This window comes from Lepidothrix coronata, unplaced genomic scaffold, assembly GCF_001604755.1.
Source record: "Lepidothrix coronata isolate B3197 unplaced genomic scaffold, Lepidothrix_coronata-1.0 Scaffold57, whole genome shotgun sequence".
In the NCBI taxonomy this organism is placed as follows: domain Eukaryota; kingdom Metazoa; phylum Chordata; class Aves; order Passeriformes; family Pipridae; genus Lepidothrix; species Lepidothrix coronata.
Window position 1 is genome coordinate 1,361,187 of NW_016690237.1, and position 21,809 is coordinate 1,382,995.

Consider the following 21,809-nt stretch of genomic DNA (forward strand, 5'->3'; position numbering starts at 1 on the left):
AAATCCACTGCGCAGGCTCGAAGGGTTAATGACCTTTCCCAAATCTTCGCTTGTGAAGACTGGCCATATAATTGCTAATTAATGAAAAATTAAGTAGGTATCTTTCTAGTGAAAACTGCATGGGAATCCATGCAGTTCCAATAAGATATTGCATAAATTACTTACATTTTTGGACAGCATTGAACATACTGAATTAAGCATTATCTACAAGGAGAAATTTTCAAACACCATTACCATACTAAGCTACCACATCTCCCAGGTGACTTAAAATGTATACTCTTGATTTTATTTGAAAAACGGTATCCTTAAAATTAAGATTTTTTTTTGCCATTTCACAGATCAGAAATTACTTTAACTCTACAGACTGCTTACCATGAGAAGATAAGCTGTAATGGGACCACCTTCCTCTCATCTTCTTTGCATCCACCCAACTAATACTTGGCTAAGGCTGTACGATTATCTCTTAACAGCATCATCTCTCTCCTTTAACAGACTTCAGGGGCTTGTTTTCAGGAAGTGTAAGCCCTTATCAAGCTCCAACCCCTGACTTCTTCATATCACTCTTCACTCGTCATCTTCTCCTCCCTTCATTTCTACAGTCCTGGCAACTCATTACTTCCCAGTTGCTTTGCAGGCAAAGGGAAAAGCAGCAGAGACACACCAAAGCCAGGTGTGTGCACGGGCACATGTACACACCTGCCCTGGCCCCAAAGCTTTGTCATATCAGACTGCCTCCAGCACATGACCCATATGGGCCCATGGTGTGACTAAACATGACAATGTGGTCCAACTAACTCCATGACGTGACAATTAAACCTGACCCTGCACATATCTCTTCCAAAGCAGGTCCTGAACACTTGCTGCTTGCTGCCTGCATCTTCACTGATGATAAGAGACGTTTGTCACCCCGTTCAAGGTGGAGAAGCTGAATAATATGCTCTGTGACCATTAGTAAACTTGTGGCACTTGTCCACAGAAAAAAAATTCTACGTGAGTGCTGGTGAAATCTAACACATTTTTCCCAAGCAACCTCATTTATACTCCCGCACTATTTATAGGGGGAAATATTTGATAAACAAAATGCCTTTTTATGATGCCAGACCCATTTTAAACTGACTTGCCTAACCCAGCACTGGTGTGAGGGGGATAAGCAGGAAGGATGTTGCAGAAATGTACCACAGCAACAAACCACTTGGAATAATTTAATAACCTCCAGTCCAACACATGCCTTTTCTCACACATGGATACATCCATTTCAGTGTCTTCAGATCGATGCCTTCATGTTATGGTCTGAGGAACCTCTGCACTGTCATGAGGCGCTGCTTTAAGCAGCTGAGACGTTTAAAGCAGTGACAAACACTGCAGAACAGCTATGTTGTACCATTCTGCTACTATTATTTTTTTTCTCAGTATGTTCCCAAGGGATAGAAATGCACTTCACAGTGTATAAACAACATCAAACCATTATCTTCAAAGCATGAAAAAGATACCAAAGTGAAACACAATTCAGAGGATGACCTTTAAGTGCTATTATCTGCAGTGCACTAATTAATTTTATCTGCTATGCACAAATGAAATGAATAGTGTCTTCTAAAAATATCTGAATGAATGGAGGAAAAATGAATATACAAATAAATGGAAATTGTGAGAAGCTTCATCCAATACATGCCCCTTTGTTCCGCTTTGTGAAGGTGTACAGAGGGGCAAAAATGAAAGACAACAGCTAACAACACTATGTCTGTGCTTGAAATGTGCACTTGCTCGCTCTGAACTTGTACGAAGAATTATTTTGGCTTCAGATGACAAGAAAATCTTCCAGCAAATGGGACTTCATTATTCCTGTCATCCAATATCAGAGAAAAAAACACTAGTATCATTCATGCTTTCAGACACCAGCAAAAACTTAGTGGCCTAGGTATTACCTGGGTAAGGGTGGGCTTGGTGACCTGTGTCATGTTTCATCTGTGGGTGTCAGGTCTGGCTTACAATGGAATAAACTAGGAAGTCAGGGAAGAAGTTTCTGCAGAACTATTGTAAGCTCATAAAGTAAGCAACTCAAACAAGTGCTTAAATTGTGAAGTTTTTAGCAAGGCAAACCACACTGTTATATGCCACACAGCCTAGCTATTCTTAAAATAGATCATCATAGGCAGATGTCGCAGAGAAAACCCAAACTGGCATTCTTGCATGCATTTTAAAGAGTGTTTTCATATCCCTCATCCCTAAATTTTAGTAACAGACATGCTGCTGACCTTAATCCAATGGTATCAGGCCTTGTATTTCTGAAAATAAGTCATAGAAAGAAATTAAGCAGACCCAAGGGATACACTTGGTTTTGGTTTTGGCTTTGCAAATCCCCTTGGCTCTCCCCCCTGATGAGTTCTAGTCATCAACACTTGCGCTTTTAAGGTAATTTTCCACCAAATAATTACAGAAACTCAGAGATATTTTTTTTCTGTAGAAATATACTCATTTTTCATTTGTTACAAATATGCAAATTTAATGTTACTTCCCCTTTCCTGTAAAATGAGTATCACACAGAGACTGAGCTTTCCCAAAGAAAGGGTTGGTTCACCTCAAAGTGTCATTTTAACTTTTGTAATGACATAACAGCACGGACTGACATCACTTTTCATCTTCCTTCTGCTGATCCATTCATTGATGGGAGGGAGACACCATGAAGCGTGCTGGGCACACTCAAGTCATCTCTACTTAAGTAGAGTACTCAAGTCGTCGTTTCTTAACTGCAGGAGAATTATTTTTAACCCCAGGGCTCATCCACGCAGTGTTATGTGGTGCTAACTCCACACTCTGAATTCATTACAAAACTTTGGAGATCTAGTTTTGAGGATTGTCTGCACATTAGGTCAATAGCCCCTGTTGGTATCTAATTTGCACTGATCACTCAGTCATGTAAAGCTGTACATTAATTAGGCCAATAACTGAAACATATTGTGAGGAGATTTAAGCTTTGCAAAGCTGACAAAGATTACTGAAGTATCAAACAAATAAGAAGAGAAGAGCACATTTCAGTGGGATGACTAATTATATGAACAACTTCTTTTTAAATTATTGTAATTTTTTTTAATCCTTTATTGAAAAAATAAGTTAAATGCAAGAACAGTGAAAGCTCCTTGCTCCTCTCCTGCTACAAACAGTGACAGCTCCTGAAGCCAGAAGTACCATAGCAAATTAGTAATAAAGTATCGAAGGTCTTACCCATATTTGCAAAGCCCTGTAGTGACATCTACAAATGCAGTCACACAAAGATCAAAAGACAAAGGCATATACACCTGCCTCCAAAGGTGTACCCAAATTAACTCTAGCATGCTGGAACACCAGAACCATGCTCGATTCTGCAGATAGCGGATGTCCTGAGTGTCGGTCTGCCCTAATTGCCCATGAACTGTCACGTCTCCGCATTGACATTGCTGCTCTCAGTAAAGTTCATCTCCACAAGGAAGGCAGACTTAGAGAACGTGGTACCGGTTACACACTCTTTTGGTCAGGTAAACTCAGAACCGAAGAGCATCTCTCAGGAGTTGGCTTCATGATTAAAGCTTCATAAAAGAGTTTGGCAAAATAAATACTTGAAGAAAAGTACAAAGATCAGTGTTTACAGAGCCATTGTGCTGTCTACTCTCTTATATGGATCTGAATCATGGGTCATCTACCGCCACCACCTGCGTCTCCTAGAACGCTTCCATCAACACTGCCTCCGAACAATCCTAAACATCCACTGGTCCGATTATGTGATTAACACGTCTGTTCTAGAACAAGCAGCAGTCACAAGTATTGAGGCCATGTTGCTGAGAACACAGCTGCGTTGGGCAGGGCACGTCTCAAGGATGAAGGACCACTGCCTCCCTAAGATCTTGCTTTATGGTGAACTTGCCACCGGCTACCGCATGAGAGGAGCCCCGAAGAGAAGATACAAAGACTCCCTGAAACAACATCTCAGCCTTGGCCATATTGATCAACATAACTGGTCTACTCTGGCCTCCAATCGGGAGGTCTGGAGACACACTATCTATAACACTGCTGATGCTTTTGAGAACTCACGCAGGATCACTCTCAAGGAGAAAAGACAACACAGAAAGATTCGTGCCTTGCAGAATTTACCACCTAAGGAGTCTTTCTGCTGGGCCTTTTGCAACTGGACATGCCTGCCTCGTATTGGCCTTTTTAGCCACCAGCGCGCTTGTAACAAATATGGGTAGAGCACTTCCCAAATCTTCGTTTGCGAAGCCCAGCCATGATGATGATGATGATGAGCACAATTACTCCTTACTTTATAAATAGTTTTTCAGTAATTTGGAGGTTTTTTTCCTTTAAATTTTGAAATCAAGATAATTCATCAAAATTAGGAGTTTTATTTATAAAATTATAAAAAAATGTGTATTCTTCATGTTCATTATAAAAATCTTGAAAATGTCACATGAAAAAGAAGGGTAGAAAGAAATTACCAAAAGAAAAAATCATATTATTTTCACTGAAAAATATTACTTATGTTTGAGATGTATTTTATATTTTTAATGAAGTATATTAAAGAGGGTTTGGGTGTCTTTTCATTGCTTATAAAGTTTCAAGCCTTTGAACATTGCACAGTTATGATTCCCCTTACTTTGCAAGTGAAGAAAAAGAGGCATAAAATGATTCGAGACCCAGGGTTTGGAAATGTTCGATAGCTTTGATTTCTTCCACATTGTGGAACTAAAATGATTTACTCTGGACTATATTCTGCTCTCGTTGATGTTTCTGCAGATTTCTCAACACAGAAAAATTGTTACGAGGACTTATTTTTTTACGAGAGGTCCATAACTTTAGAATTGAGTCCATATGTTGTCCTAGAAATCCCTAGATTGTTGACATATGCTGCAGACAAGCTTAAAGTTCTTCTCTTTTGAAGAAATTTGCTGATTTTATATGCTACACCTTCCAAATGACATTGTGTGGAGAAATCTCACATTCTTCAGAGAATAAGCACTACTTTATCTTGCAAGTGATCTCAGGGATTACAGTAAAAATTTTAAAGGATAAGAGACATTACTTGACTTGAGAAAAGGAAGAAAAATCTGGTCAAACTTAAATATTAACCTTTCAAGGAGTTTACAAGTCTTAGAAGGATTGCCAATTTAAATAATACTTTATCTGAGAAATTTCTGTTATATTCTACACTGAAAAACATGGATTATACCCTAACAGTGGGATTATACTAACATCAAGAATCTCACTGTTAACAAGTCTCAGCTGTATTTTAAACCCTCTTTGGTTTTTCAGTTCAAGTTTATATTTTGCAGTTTTAAGTGAACACATTGAGTAAAGGCTGTCACTTCTTTTTTTCCTACCAGCAGGTAGACACAAAGTTGATTGCCTAATTAAACAGTAATGCTACAAGAAACAAATGAGCACCAAATCTCTTTAGAAGAAAATTGCATAAAGAAATAATTAATCAGTTAATAAAATCATAGAAGTCAAATGAGTCAGCTTACAAAAAAAACCTATGCATTTTAGCATGATGTCATCCCAAAGACACACCCTTTCAAAGAAGGCTTTTATTTGTACAAACAACATTTATATTCTCTGTTTTAAATTGCTATGAACCAAATTAGGATTTATCATTAAAAAGAGATTATTTATTTCCTTTTGCGATTTACATATGCTGTATATCTGATGGGTTCCTTCAGTTCAGGATCTAGTTTTATTTGTACTGCAGTAAAAAAAAACAAACAAAAAACAAACAACTTGATGTATTTTGCTTTTAAGTATCAGTTTCTGGTTTTGCCAGTAGAAGTTTATTGCAGCTATTCAAGCCTGAGGAAGATTTACCTATTGATTTTACGCGGTATAATAATTTACCACTACTTCTTATTTTTATAATAAGGTCAAACTGGAGGCAAAATATTTCTTGGGTGGAAAAAAGACAATGACATAAAACAGGATCTTAAAAATACCATATAATACATATTTTCCTCGAGATGTAAAGTTCTACAGCCTCAAAATTTATTGTTCAATCATTAAAAAAATGAATTTATTATTTAAACTAGCACTTATCAGTTTTAATTTACTTTAATACATCTTTCTTCATTCACAGAAATCTGGATATGGATAACTGAACTTTAATTAGGAGCTCAGGCTTAACAGAATCAATATGCAGAAGGTTCTGCAATCTGTCCACATCTCTTTAGACAACATGGTCTTTCCACTGATGTGTTTGAGGTAGGACTGAACATCATGATTTCAGAATGATTAAGAAATTGAGACAAGAGCAAATGGCTAAATCAAGTTAAGGTAAATTTTATTGTTGAAATTACAGTTTGAAGACAGATATTTACTTGCTGATACACTGAAGAATTAAAGTTTCTGTGTCTTTCTGCTTCGTGATATGTTTCTAATGAAAAAATAACTGTTTACCAGATTTTTTTTCAGGAATGACTTACTATAATTAACCCTCCAGGCACCTATATTATGTAATAAATTTTGTCACATATAAAATATTTTTTATAGCTTTCAAATTCCTTCATAAAATCTTTAAATATACTGTGACAGAAATAGAAATTAGTACTATGTCATTGACAACACTTCTTCATCTTTGTCTTCCATAAAAGGATTTTAAAATTGCTGTCTTCATACAAAGTAGAAAGCAACTTAAACCACTTAGAAAATATTTTTATACACTTTTGACTGTAGGTTTAAGAGAGTGTCAGAGATCTGAGGAAATTTCATTGAATATAAACAGTTCTGAACCTTTTGGAGTTGAAAACAAGAAGGAAATCCTACTGTGTGGCAAACAGTCATACTAATTTTTCACTATAGTTAAGTGACATGTATGAATGATTATGCATAATATGTAGTAAACTAACGTACTTTCTCCAAAATCTTCATCACATATTGTATTTTCTTATTTCATAATGTTAGTACTGCAAAAGTTTCAAGAATTCTGTTATTGATCTATGATAGGGTTGCATTTGTGATCTACTTGATTTGCATGCTGCCCTATATCTGACAGTCATTTCTAAGCAATTGAGAAATTTCTTCTGCACAAACTTCAGCAAGTCTTACTGCTATCTCTGCAGATGCATGCAAACTGCTCTCCTACTCACTTCTGAAAAAGTAAAGCTTCCCTTTTTTACTTTTACTTACCAGTGTGATATTACCACCATGGTAGCACTGAATACAAATATGAACAGATTGATGAAAAATATTTTTATAATATCAAAATGTAGACTTAAATAATTTTACATGTTCTTTCTTTCATCCCTCACATTCAACAGACCTGAGATTCTGCATCCTATAAAGGTTGCATTCACCAATGTAATCTACCTATAGCTAATCTGGGAATTTTTTTATTTTTATTTATCATTTCATATTTAATTAATCTGTTCATAAATTTGAAGAACAAATTTAGGTTGTTTTATAGGAATCTTAAATTACTGCATAGGTCTAATTATACAACACCTAATACCATATTTACTCCAAATTAAATATAAACTACTCGACTTCAAATGGCAGGGTGATTTGGGGAAAACAAAGAACTCACAGCCAAAATAAAAACAAAAATATAAATCAGAATTCAAATTTGGGGCACCAACATTTGTAGTTTCTTCAGAATTTACTATCTCTCTTGTTTCATTGAGGTCACTCAGCCTTCAAACTGTAGTCCCAGTTTTGGAAACGAGGAAGATGTTTCGTAGCAGTCTTTCACAGCAGTTCTCCTGTAAAACTTACATTCAGTCCATAACCTTTGGGGTGGCCATTTTGCTACTGATTTGACACTTTCATTCCAGCATCTTCTTAGTGACTCAGCACAAATCTGCACCAGAGTACAAATTATCTCCCCACACTCTTGCACATGGCCTGCTGAGACTGGATGCTAATGAAGAAAGAAAAATCCAGATTTTACTAGATAGAGTTGTCCTGACCCTTTGTTTCACAGTACTGTCACACTTCAGAGCAAAATGAGAGAAGAAAGTCTCTTTTCATTAAAGCTTTGTAGCTTTTTATCCAAAACATTCTTCTCAGGCTGCATTTTACGAGAAGAAGGAGGTTTATTCAATGCTTAAATTGCCTCATGATTTTCTACAAAGGTTTGATAGATTGAGTCTTCCAATTGATCACAGAATAAATGAATGAAAAAATCTGAGTCCCTTATAATTGGAGACGCATTTTTCTCTCAGAAAGAAATCAAAGAATGGATATCATAAAATATTGGAAGTATAATCTCCCGAAGTCCCCAACCCTCTAACCATGTTTAGCTTAACGCTGAACAAAAGGAAAGATGGACTTTGTTTAGGAGACCTGAGGCCTTATTTGTAAAAAAAATACTACTAGTGTGTTTGACCCAGAGGAGAACATGGAGGAGAGTAATGATAATAAGGTCATGCAATCATTTAGTTTTTCTATCACACACTTGATGTCTCAGATTGTAGTAAAGATTTTTTTTCTTAACAATCATCTTGTGCTGTCTGCCATGATCTAGCTATCACGGACTGTTTAATTTTTTCCTGTGTACCACAGAGAGAGATAACAACAAAAAAAGGGCAGCAGATACAAAGACTTTTAAACTTTGAAAGCAACAAGGTAAAAGGGGACAAAGAAGATATTTAGAAATGCAGAAGTATTCTTAAAGTTCATTCCTTTAAGTAAAACAGAAAAAATTGCTATTCCTGCAGAGGATGATAATATTTCATAAGAGGACTGGAGGAGAAAAAGAAATAAAATAGTGCTAAAGAGAAATGCAAAGGTTGAGAAACAGGAGAATTCAACAGCTGGAAATTACAATTAGAAACAGATCTTAATGGCATTTTTAAAACTTTCTTTCTAAACCTCTAACATCATCTTTCTGAGCAGCCATGCAATGTAAGTTGCACTTATCTCACACTTTTGGGGGTTGCAACTGCATCAGGTAATTTCTTCTTTTCAAATAAACAAGGACAATACCTTCAAAAGTGGCATTCTGAGGAAGAAGTCATTAGAATGGTTACCAGGTCTTCTCGAGCCTTTGTATTCATGGCTGCTAACATTTCAAAGTTTTCTGAATATCAGATAGATTCCATTTCTTTCACACAGCCTTTTTTTCCACACAAACCCATGCTGTATTTTTGTGGTAACTAACTGTGAGATGAAGCACTGGTGAAGACCAGGCTCTGGTAGTTTTAAAAATATTTTAGGACTTCCAGGCTCCACCCTAATCTATCCTTTGATCTGTTATTCTATCTGGGCGATATAAAAACTCCTTATGTTCACTGTGGTCCTGCATCATCTTAGTTAAAGAAAGTGTTCAGCTTTCATCCTGTGGTGAACATGTCCAGGCACAGTTGAGAAAAAAGTGTCTTTGTTAGTAGAGCTGAGAGACCATCCTTAAATTCATCATCCTTTACACTCAGTGTTAAAAATACTAGAAAAATGAGGCATGTCTGTATTTTTAAAAAAAAAAAAAGAAAGAAAAAAACCAAAAATATTTAAAATAAAACTTTGAGAATAAGAAGCTATCAAAAAAGAGAGTAGAGGTTTGAGTGGTATTTCAATGTATTTTTTTCTGCCTTACCACTGCATGCCAAGTCCTTCGAGAAATGTTGATCTATGCTCCCCGGGCAGGGCACTCAGAGCTTCCCTTTAAATTAAATGCAACATGAATATAACCGTTCTCTAATTCCAATTTTTAGACATTTATTGAGGGAGAAAAAAAAAAGAGTAAGAAAGAAGTGGGGTGGTAAATGTACTAGGAGGCAGAGGAGAGAAATTGTGCATGTATGTGTGTGGGAGAGCAGAATGAGTTCAGAAGAAAAAAGTCAGCTTTAAATCTCTTTTCTGCCTTAGCCCAGATGTCTTTGCATCATCAGATTTTGGTGCAGCATCCAACACCAAGACTCATTTTCTGTTGGAAAGCTAATTTATAGGAATCATTTAAGAATGAACTTCCTTTAGCAGAAACTATATAAAATGAACTGAATCAGAAATTTCTTCTTCTGCAGGTTGTAGTTAGGTTCAGGAAACTGAAAGAAGGAGATTAGGATTTAAAATATTAAAATACATTTAAAAAAGAAAAAGAGAGAGAAAATAGAAGAAAAAGGAGAGAGGAGGCTGGCAGTGATTGAAAATATGTAACAGCATATAAAAAATACCATATATTCAAAATACCAGAAAGTTCCTACCTGACCCATTTCTCTTTTTTCTGCTATTCTTTTGGCATTAGGAAAGATTTAGAGAGAGATACATTGCAAAAAAAAAAACCTCTAAAATTTTATTATTGAAAAGCATTTGAATCTTATGATTGGTAAACTATACTTTATGAAATTATGAATTACTGCATCACTGTTACCCTTCCTAAGAGCTGCAGAATAATCACAGTATGCATAAACAGCCTAGCAACAACACCCATGAGAGTTATGGCCATAAAACACTTTTATTTTGTTGCAGTGTATTTACATTGAAAAGATACAGTTTAATTAATGATCATGGTGAGGAACTGAGAAAATAGGAAAGGTGACTGCTGATTGTAGTTTAGGTGCATTTATCCTGAAATAAGCCTGACTAAAAAAAAATGCTTTATTCTGCCTGGACAAATAAATTAAATAATTTGTAATTTTTAGTCCTCAGTTGTGAAAAAGATGACTTCATTCTGAAAAAATTAGGGCAAAATTGGCAGATAAAAAGATTGTCTTTCATAAGAAGCAGCCTTCTAAATTAGATTGCCCCTTTATGAGTAAGCAGAAAAGATTACCATGAGACTAAGCAGATCTTCAGAAAAAGGCCTGGAAAAACACACCTTTACTGCAGGAAAAATTGTAAAGACAGCAGCTAAAGACTTCAGCTCATTTAAGAGAGCTTCACATTCTGGAATTCAGGAATCTGGTTGTGTAGTCCTAGTACACTGAAATAAATGCATGTGAGAAAATAGCAAACCTGATAACTAAAGGAAAATGCGTTACATGGATGTCTTCAAAGATTTCAGAGAAAAGAAAGCATAAAATATTAGTACTGCAAGAACTACCGGCTTTTGATAATACTTGACAACGAATGGATCTGACTCTAAAACTGTTTTTTAAGGACACTGCACTGAGAAAAGCATAGAAGCATCCTATCGTTGTTCCCTACTTACGTGGGGCTAAAAAACAACTTAGACCCATGACTTCCCAGAGTTAGCATAAATTTTGCTCAAGAGTCTTTAACCATCTAGACAAAAATCAATCCACAGGAAATGGTGGGCTGGTTGGTAGCAACATTGTACCGGGACTTATTTGCTGAGCTACAATTTTATTTTTAAGGAAAGAAGACTAGGGGTAAAGACACAGAAAAGCAGGCAAAACACTGGATATTTTCCATTTCTCTAAGTTAAGATCCAAATGTAACATCAAGATGATGCTAATATTATACAAGCTTGCTGCACTGCACCAAACTCACAGAACATACTGCACTACTTAAAACACTGCCACACTCTCTCTACAAGCAGGCTGACATAAAAAAGCCTCCTAAGTTATTTCTAGCATTAAGCTGTTCATCAATCAAAGACGGCATTCATTTAATCATCTTAAAGGGGTGTAATATTTTGCTGTGTTATCCATTCATTGTTAAATATCCAACATTACGTGATCTATAAAACTAAAATCCAAAATAGTTGTGGTTTTCCACTGCACAGCTTCCTTTTATGATCAAAACCACAGTGTTTCTTCACCTGCATCATTGACATTAGGCCTACAAGGACTTTGTATTATTAAGGATTGTGCAGTTTTGCAAGGCATAGGATCAGTTGGGCAATAAAGAGTATAAATGTCATGTTACACTGCAGGAACAAAAGAAAAAAGTGTTGAAATATTTATAATACTTACATCAACCTTTGTGCACTTAAACCATTAAAATCTGATTAATTCTAGATGAAAGCACTAGTAACAGAACTCAGGGAGAAGCCTCTTCATGTAAGACACACACAATATTTGCCTCGCCCACCAGCATAAATTTTATCCACCATGGTAGTCCCAGCATCTAATATTCAAATCCCAATCCAACATATTGGCAGAGGATGCAGGATATCAAGTAGGTCTAGTGCCATGCCACATACACACCCTACATTGCACCTGTGGTTTATTACAGCTTGGGTCTGCCCACTTACCCTTACGTTTAGATTGTACTGGCATCCTCCATATCCCTAATACAGGACAAACACAGCTCATCAGGCAGATTTTATGCCTTAGCTGGCTAATGAACACCTCTAGAAAGGGCCCAGAGACTTTGCTTAGATTAACATCTACCTGTTGGGCACAAATACACATGTCTGAGCATTGGCAAATGGTCCTTCAGGGTATTAAAACATTACAGCTGTTTCTTACAAGGTTTTAGCTAGGTCTGTGTAGTCTTGTTTTAAAAAGGAAGAGCATCATCTCAAGGATAATGGCAAGCTGAATGAGCCAGCTTCAGGGCCAGAGGCCATCTCCTGGCTCATTTTATTGACTAGCACAGACATAAGCAATTCAACCTACAAAGAGACTAAGAAGTCACTTGTGATATGTAAAGAACAGGAGAGTTTGACATGTAGATGGTAACTAAGACTTTTGCAATGGCAAGTTAGAAGCACCAAGATGATTTCAACTGGTGATCTGTGGTCTATGCTGCTGAGAAAAAGTGAAAAAATCTCTAAGATCTGTGCCTTTCAGAGCTAGAATACCCAGCTTGTGCACCCTTTATCTTTATAGAAACATATCTTCTCATAATGTTCAGCTTAGAGTAACTCTGTAAGATTTTTTTTTTCTTTCAAATAAAAGCCTTCTAGTTTCCTGTTTTCCTTACTAACAACCAAGGCTCTGTCAAGAATCACAGACACCCTCAGGGAAGGTAATGCAGGCCATGGCAGATCTGCTTGAGGCACTGATTTTTCCACAGACTATCATAAATCTCCATTTTAAGATCCAAAACTGATGACAGATGCTAGGCCAGATCACTCTCCCTCAGGTGCACTGGGGCAAGTGCCAGAGTCAGACAATTTTGTGCTAGAAACTGGACAAGGAGCATGACCTAATTCTAGCACATGTACACTTCTCATGCCAGAAGAACCTCCAGTGGTGTTACTAGCAGTGTCCCATATGGCCTATTTCTGTTCTCATTTCGATACAAAAACACCACTCATTACCTATACCCCAGCATCAGTCCAGTAGTTTAACTGGTTCTGTGACTTCTACCAGACACATGTCTATCAGTAAATCTAAATTTCAAATCAAATGGAATAACCTGCAAAGCAGCAACGACATTACTATATCTAAGCAAATTTGTTGCTAGTGATTTTCCATAACTAAAGAAATTTAATGCCTTTCCTTCTTTGATGGCACACTGACTTTTTCTGCTTATTAAGTCCTTGCAGAGAGTGTATATGGACATTGGAAGTATTTCACAGACTCTTCCATGGCAATGAACTTGCACTCATAAAAGCCTTCTGAGCAGTTACGGAAAGGGAAGACCTGACCAGATAGTACATCAGTGAAAAAGAATAGGGAGATGACAAACTATAGAAAGGTAAGATAAAAAAGCAAGATGGAAGGAAAGAGGTGAAGAAAATGAGAATGCCATGCTGTAGTTGTACTGAGGTATCTGCAAGTCTTAAATACTGTCACTCACTTAGGAGAGGAGAGGAGAAATAAGTCAAAATTATATTATGTACCTACAGGAAGGGTATTTTTATATTTAAAACCATCTGTCTTAGAAAAGTTCAGGTCGCATCATTCAGTTAGATAATTATAAGCCCTTCCAAAGCCCCAGTTTTAGTAGAAAATGCTAACTTTATATGAGTTCCTGGCCTGAAATAGCTGTAGGATTTGCTAATGCATGACAGAGGCAAAATGGATGTGGTAGAAAATCTTTCCAGCTTCAGAAATTCCTGCTCCCTAAGGGAAGGTAGATTTGCAATTGTAAGGCTGCGCCAAGTCACTGGGACCCCAGTAACCACAGGATTCATGATTCAGAGTGCCATGGGCAAAGACAGTGAACAACATTCTCCAGAGGATTTGTGTACTGGGTATACTTAACAAACAGTGAGACAAGAGTTTTACTCTACTTGATTATGAGGCAATCACACTTCCACTGCCTCCAGTGCTATAGTTACCAGATCTTGCCATCCCTTTCCAGTATGAATATTGCTGCTCGACCAGGACAGTCAGGCAGAAAGTTAAGTTAGTTCCCACCATGTCGCTGCTCACCATGACCCATGTTGGTTGTTACAAGGCAAGGTCCCCAGGTGTCCCCCGGCATTCATCTTCACATAGGTCTTGGTGAGATCTTTGGTCTCCAGGATCACTTCCAAGATCTTTCTTCCTACCAAGTTCTTCACCTTCATCTTTCCAGGCTCCCTTCTTTTTTTTCAAAGACTGTTTCTTCTTTTCAGAAACCCTTCTTATTGACATCAGCTCTTCTTTCCAGCACCCCAAGCCCCCAGCTTTCCTGATTTAAATTGGCTACATGCAGAAGCACAGTGTGTGATCAGACACCCAGTTGCTGTTTCTGGTTCATGTTTCTCTTAGGTGGAGAACTGAGAACATTACACTTCTGTTTAGTCCAGGTGTTATCAGGGTTTACAAGCAACCTGTGCTGGTTGCAGCTAGCAAGTAGCAGTCTTCTGCTCAATTCAGCAGCTCAACTTGGGACACTCACCTACATGCATGCATGCATCCCTCATCTGCCATCTCATGGTATTCATAGTTCAATCCAGTTTTTCACCTATGACAGTTACTCCACCTCATACCAGGAAGTGTCACCTAAAACCTGTAAATGCTGTATGTTGTAGCTGCAATACACACCTGAGAGAGCACAAATGCCCATTCCCAATCCAAAGATTCATTTTAATAACATCAGATAAGCATTTCTCAGCTCAATGAGGGACCACAGTAGCTGCTTCTCATATAGTAGTGAACTTGCTTTACATGGAGATAGGAAGTCAAAAAGCAGAGAAGTTTCCCACCTCCTTAGTGAGCCATGCCTATCAAGTGGTACTGGGCAATCTCCTGAAAGTTGGAAGGTTTGGCTCATTAGGAAACTGTACCAACATTTGCTACTTGCTGCCTGAGCACTTCACCTGGCATGCCTCACTGCAAAGTGTTCTTCTCCTGTCTCCAACACCATCCCACTACCACCAGCTGCCTTTTTCTTCCTGGACCCCTTGGCACGGTCCCTAACCTTCTCTACACACTCTCATGTTGTCTGTCCTATACCAGATTGATGCAGTTTCCTCCTTCTCTTCCCTATGATCACTTCTGGGGTGCAAGCTATAAGAGAAGCTTGGTAGCTTGGGCTCATTTTGTGAACAATGCCACCCTCCCCATATCTAGTACCCTCTAACCATAAGGAGCTTGGGTCTTGAGGCATCAAGAAAACAGGTTTTATCTCAAATTTCTCCAATGCTGTTTTGAACAGCAGCAGTAGCCATCAACACATTGTGCTCAGTGTGTCCAGTTCACAGTAGCAGTGCTCCAGAGGGCAGAGGAGAGGAAGCTTTTGAATCCAAATGGGGCTTCAGTGAAAGCTATTTGACCACATCAAGAATCATAGAAGTCAGATTCCAGGTACCCAAGAAATTTTGCCATCAGAGAGAGCAGCACTCATACTGCCCTTCCAAGGTTAGGAAGTAGATGAACAGCAGTTTCCACATCACAACTTTGTGCCCTGGCTTTTGAATTCTGCTTGAGACACATTTAGATTTTTGACAAGTGCCTTTTGGGTCCAGCCTTTTCTGTTTCAGTCAGATTCCTGGAATGTGCTTGGTACTATCATTAAAAAGTCTCAGCCACAAAGCCAATGATCGATGTGATCAAACAAGGCATCCATATTACTTGCCAGATATAATACTGTTATACACTCCTCACCCTAGCATAGATGCCAGAACAAGCCTGGCTTTCTTGTTTGAAACAACATGGGAGAGACATGCAGCAGATTGTGAGTTTACAGAGGCTAAGGGATAAGTTGCTACTTATTACGATATGGTGATGCATAACTCAGAAGGGTAGAGATAAAAAGAGTGTACAGGATTTAAAAGAACCTTGAAAGAAGGGGTGTTTTGTTTGGAAATAGAGGCTAAAAAGAAATTCTTACAGACTCTTGTATAACTTTTTTTTAAAAAGATTCTGACATGCTACAATAATGTTGTAGTATGCACTGCCACCCTTCCCAGAAAAAATAGGCTCACAGAGAAAACAATTCATCTCAATCTTTTTCCAAAGCAAGGCAACCCTGACAGGCTACAAAGAACCTGTCACATCTTCTCGTGGAGGCCAGTCGTTTAAAAATCCTCTTAATTGTAAAATGGGTGGTCAGGTCAGCGAGCTATCAGAGAACAATGAGCACTAATGGGATACTTGCACTTGATTGTGAAGCTCAAACTCTGCCTAAATATGTCCTGCCTCAAAATGCTCTGACAAGGAGTCAAAAAATATACCAGACTATTTTTGAATGTGAACTGCTGTCATTAAATATTTCACCAAGGTTAACGACCTAATCTTCTAAGGTGCCAAGGCAAATCAAACACAAGAGTTAAAATTCCTTTTGTTTTCAGAATTTTTGTTGCTTGAAATAACAGAGAACAGCACAGCTCCCATATTCCATTGCAATCAGCCGCTTCTGAGACAGATATGTAAAGGCCTAAAAGCCAATACCACATACATATATATTACAAAGCATCAGTACATACCTTCTATACATAGTTCAAATCTTGGTGCTGCTTTATCACAAATGTTTAAGGCATCACACTGATTTGTACTAAAAATACTAAATTTGTCTTGGGAGTGCAGCAGAAATTATAATCTTCTTGCAACACTGAAATTTTGTACCTATTGTCTATATTCTAAAGGAAAGGGTAGAAATCAGAAAAATTTAAGTTAAAGACTTTTTGACTGGCAAATTGCCTTAAATATGAAACAAAATGCAATGCAAACAGTTTTGTTTTGTTTTTTTTATTACCCCCTGTACCTATATATTTAGTCACTTTTTTTTTATAGCTTTTTACTATGACAATCTCTGTGTTCCACCTTAGAAAATTCTTCTCAAAGGGGTTGGAGAGTGGATCCACTCTTAAGCTGCAGACAGCTGTGAGGATTACCCACAGTTCTGTATTATACCTCTTCTATTTCAGGCATCTGCTGAAGGCTGACACCAAGAGAAAGACCAGGGGAAACATAAACTAGCCAAATCCTCAGCAGCAAGCAGGTCCTTGTAATATGACAAGCCAAAGGCAAGGTGGTTTTCCACTACAGATAATGCTATGTGTTGATATTGGAAAATAATTAGTATTGATGCTCTGCTGATTATTACTACTTTTATTAGTGCGACAGCATCAAATTCAACATCAAGAGCCCAGGTCCCTACCTTATCAGATTCAGTTCAAATATTCCTATTAGGAAGTTAAAGTTCTGAAGATATCAAGGTACCACAACAGACCAAACGATAGAGATTATAGTCAGATCATATCCTCTACACAATAGCCATCTGACTTTACTCACTCTTGTAAGATACAGAATAAAGCATCCGCGTCAGCTCTCACACTGTTGCATCTGCACACTATACAGATAGATCACAAAGGACAGACTAATACCGAGCAACAACTTCCTCTAGAGGGATAGTCTTGGTTTCCTCTGTGCCAAAAAGTCACAAAAGATGACAGTTTTAACACCTACCTTTAATGCAAGTTATCTCACAGTAGGAGAAATAGAATTGTTCAGCCTATAACAACTACACAACCAGTAAAAATTGTACAATATTTGTGTAATCCCTATGCTTCAACTACATAACACAAATCCAAGCAAACAATTTTCCTTTCCATGTAAGCAATTGCAAAGGACATCTGCTCTGGTGAGGTGGAATGATGGATAGAAAACACTTTTCCATTCCTGACAGAGTAGTTGTGAAGAGGAGGTATGGGGTGATTATTGTTTTATGGCTTTTGAGTTCTCTAAAGTAGGGAGTTTATAAAGGAAATGTAAAAGGATGGAGAGCAGAAAAGGGAAGAAAATTAATGTTTTAAAAAAATCTCAGTAGTATTATAATCCCATCATCTTCTTCTCATATTGAAGTTTTTTCTAAAGAGATTGGGAAATCACTGCACTGCTTTTGCCGAGAATAGCATGAAAATTCCCACACAGGAGACAGGGGGATTGCCAAGTCTGAATAGAGATCTGCATTTTCTCATTATGGCTAATGAGAACCAACGGCACAAATTGTGGTAATTGGTTCAGCCAATAAGGGCTGTTTTCAGGGACAGTTTAAGTATTTGTATACTGCACTTTCCCTGGACAAACCTGTATGTTGCAGGCAGAAGCACAGCTCAGGAGCTAATAACACTGATGTACAGTAACAAGATTGTTGTTGCTAACAAGATTGCAGCTATGTATCTGTGCCTCTGAATTCCCTTGTCAGACTTAGGTGAACGCTATTTTGGGGTTACCTGTACCTGCTCTGATCATATCTTTCATCTGCAACAAAAAATAACCAAAGCTGTATGCATGTTATGAGAAGCAAAGCAGGTGGCAGAAATCCAGTCTCTCTAACTCACATATATGTTCTGAAGCACTGCTTAAGCATCACAACTGTAGTATGTGTCAAAGTGGCTGGTACAATCAATGGAGTAAGTGCCTTTAAAAGTCCCTAAGAGAGGCTAGATTTTCCCTTGTTACATAAGCAAATTGAATACCTTCATCTGGCCAACTATTGCCTTCTAAACATCAATTTCTAAGTGTTGTTTGACAAACAAATAAAAGACGGTGCAAATATAAATTGAAATCAAGATATTTGTAATTAACAGCACATAGGGACAAAGCTTCATTCTCCTTCCATGTTATTTATGATTGATTAAACCATCTCCGTAACATCAGCATCCTGTGATCCTGAATCAGATGCTCAAAGTCAAAATGAAAGGGTTTCACTGCAAGGAATAATGTTTATTTCTGACACAGATAAATGTATAGCATTCCTGTACTGTCTGGGACCTTTTTTCAGAAGACTATAAAATAATTTGTAACAAAAAAAAAAAGTTTAAATTATGTCTATAGCATCTATATGAAAGAGAGAAAAACAAGAAGAAGCCTGCAGCAGGCATAATGCATTTATAACTTCTTTCACATTTCTCAGTGTTCCTTTTTTTTCCCCCCTACATTTCATTGAGGGCAGACAGTGGAATAATTAACATTTTGTCTAAATTAACTTGGTTTTGCTAGTTTATATTTTATCTTCATACAAAAATCTACATTCTCATGTTCTATAGCTCCAAATAACTAACATTTTAGCTTAATATTATGAGATACCATTGGCAGTATATTCCAATTTTAATTGCTTCTAGGTTTTTTTGAGCATTTGATGAAATAGTTTGCATATCTGTGTATGTACTTGTACAGACATGTACGTAGAATGAAAGAGGTTTAAAATAGGTGATTCAGGCTTTGCTTTGCCACTCTACCTGGCAATGGATTTTGCCTCAGTACAGCTAACTATAATCTGCTGCTGTTTCAGCTTCAACAAGACATCTTCTGGTGTTGACAAGACAAGACATCATTTGAATTAGTGGAATTGATTTCAACTGGAAGCAAAGTCAGTCCTACCAAAGCACATAGTTGCTTTGCCTGTCCATCCAAATGGTTGCTCTGGTGCAGGCAACACAAGGGCTCAGACTGGCAAAAAAATAAACCATAAAAGTTGAAAATTCAGGATTACTTACAGCTGAAAAAGGTCACTGGAAGCAAAGGGCAATACTTTCAGTGACAGCCTAGGTATTTTTGGAGCCTACATATCATCCTCATACAGCACTTAAGAAGACAGGACCAGACTGTTACACACGAAAGTACCTGAGGCACAGAAAGCCTCTATATGAATTTCGGCTGTATCCAGGGACTGAAATCACATTAATTTTGGCCAGTTCAAACATGTGAATGGACTGGCCATCAACCCCAGTAACCAGCTGCTGCACAATGGATGAACCCCAGGAAATTCCCAGCTCTGCCGTAGGTTATTGGTAAAATCATTTTACTAGATTTTTTGGTACTGTTCTAATGAAAGACATGAATTCCACAGTCACTCTCCTTCTATTACTGCCTGAATCCCTCTGCTGATAATTTATTAGGTTTCTCTGTTTGAACAACTGCAGGTGGTAATAGAACATGCAGAAATTTAAGACATGTTCACAGTTTGATGTGGTGGAGTTCATAAAATATAATTACTGTGGAGTCATATGAACACTGTATTATGAAGGTGTGGAAACCAGTTGATTTTATGAATTCCCTGTGTATACCTTTGTAAAATGACAGCTTATATTTTAATTTTGAGAATAACTTTACATATCTATTATTATTTTTACTTCCAATTCCATATGAAATCCGAGGCACTGCTGGCATCACTAACTAATGGAAATTCTTGAATCTTGAAAATATTCTGTTTGGTGAGAACATCATTCAAGAATATGGTCAGGAAAATGAAGCTAGACAGATTGAAAATAAAAAGTTAATCATTACCAGACAAGGAACATAATTCCAGTCATCAAGATCACCCAGTGAACCAAATTAGAAAACAAAGTGGAATTTTTTAAAGATAAGCTCTCCTCTAGGTGAGAGAAAGGAGGAGATTTCAGCAAACACAACAGTAATCCTGATCCTGCATCTGTAGTTTCTTGTATTAAGTGAAAGCTTAGACTTCCTGTAAAGTGGACACTGGGTGTCTCCAGTGTCTGAGGAAGTGATGGGAAAACCCAAGGGCCACTTTGGTGCAACAGCATGCTCACAGGACCCCAGCTCATCCTGCTCATCACAGAGACAGCATCTTGTTGAAGTAATTAAGAGAGCACAAACCCTTTTACTGATCAAAGAGAAAACAAGAGGCTGGAACTGGAGTGTACCCAAACTAAAGAAAGCTTAAGGAAAGTGTAGTTTCATTTCCTGCCATATGGCAGGAAAGCTTCCCTTCAGAACACCCTTTCTGATCCCTAAATTAACTAGAACGTGCTGTGAAGGGGTGCAATTTGATATTTACCCTCTTCTGTTACTGATGGATGTTGGTTCGGAATACAATGCCCCAATATCAGCCACAGAATATCTCCTTTTCACTTATTTATTTTTACCTAGATCTTCATTTAGAGATTGCCGCAAACCACACACAAGGAAACAAGATGCATGAGTAATTGTCACTTCTGTATTCTTTCGAAATGAAATACATTTTATTATTCAGCATATCTGTCATCCTCATCTTCTCTCTTAGCTCTAGAAATTCCATCTGTAAGTACCTATTGTAAATCATGTGTATAAACTGATATTCCCAGCATCACAGGGTATATATATTCCTTATGTCTTAGCACATTCTGCATCATTTGAATTATGAAACATGCATCAGAGAACCAATTTGTCTTTTCAAAAAAGAAAAAAGGAGATCCTTGGTGAAAGGACCTAAAGAAATTTCTGCAAAAAAGCATAGACTAAGCAATGAATAATCTCACCTCAATAAATTATGCCTGCAAAGACCAAGGCAATACTAAATTCTAATATTCCACTTATGTAATATTTTCTCCCAATTCTCCTATGCACTGAGGACAGATACTTGATACAGTGTCAGCATAATATTAGGGAAAAGGAAAACATACAACTGTACAGATCCTCAAGATATTGTCAGCCAGCTCCAGTATCTTATCTCTATCTATTTACCTTTTTATTCTATTCTACTATTTGTAAAGTTGCACCCCTAGTTCTGTTGTTGACTGAATGCACAGTTCTCGTTTGGGCAGGCAGCTGGCAAGCACAGCCCTACTCATGATGAAAGTGAGAATCAACACATTGGAAAGGCTTGAGCTCTGGTAAATAAAATAC

At 37.5% G+C, this 21,809-nt stretch overlaps 1 protein-coding gene across 4 annotated transcripts in view; it reads right to left on the minus strand.

Moving 5' to 3' along the window:
- The window catches only part of FGF14 (fibroblast growth factor 14), a 399,824-nt gene that overhangs the window by 298,865 nt on the left and 79,150 nt on the right, over nt 1–21,809 (minus strand). The window contains exon 1 of one of the 4 annotated variants that reach the window (XM_017816679.1): nt 8,941–8,978. The exons of the other annotated variants lie outside the window; for them this stretch is intronic. The gene's annotated coding sequence lies outside the window, so the exon portion shown is untranslated. Of the gene's footprint in view, nt 1–8,940; nt 8,979–21,809 lie in introns of those variants that run through there. 4 annotated transcript variants of the gene reach the window in all.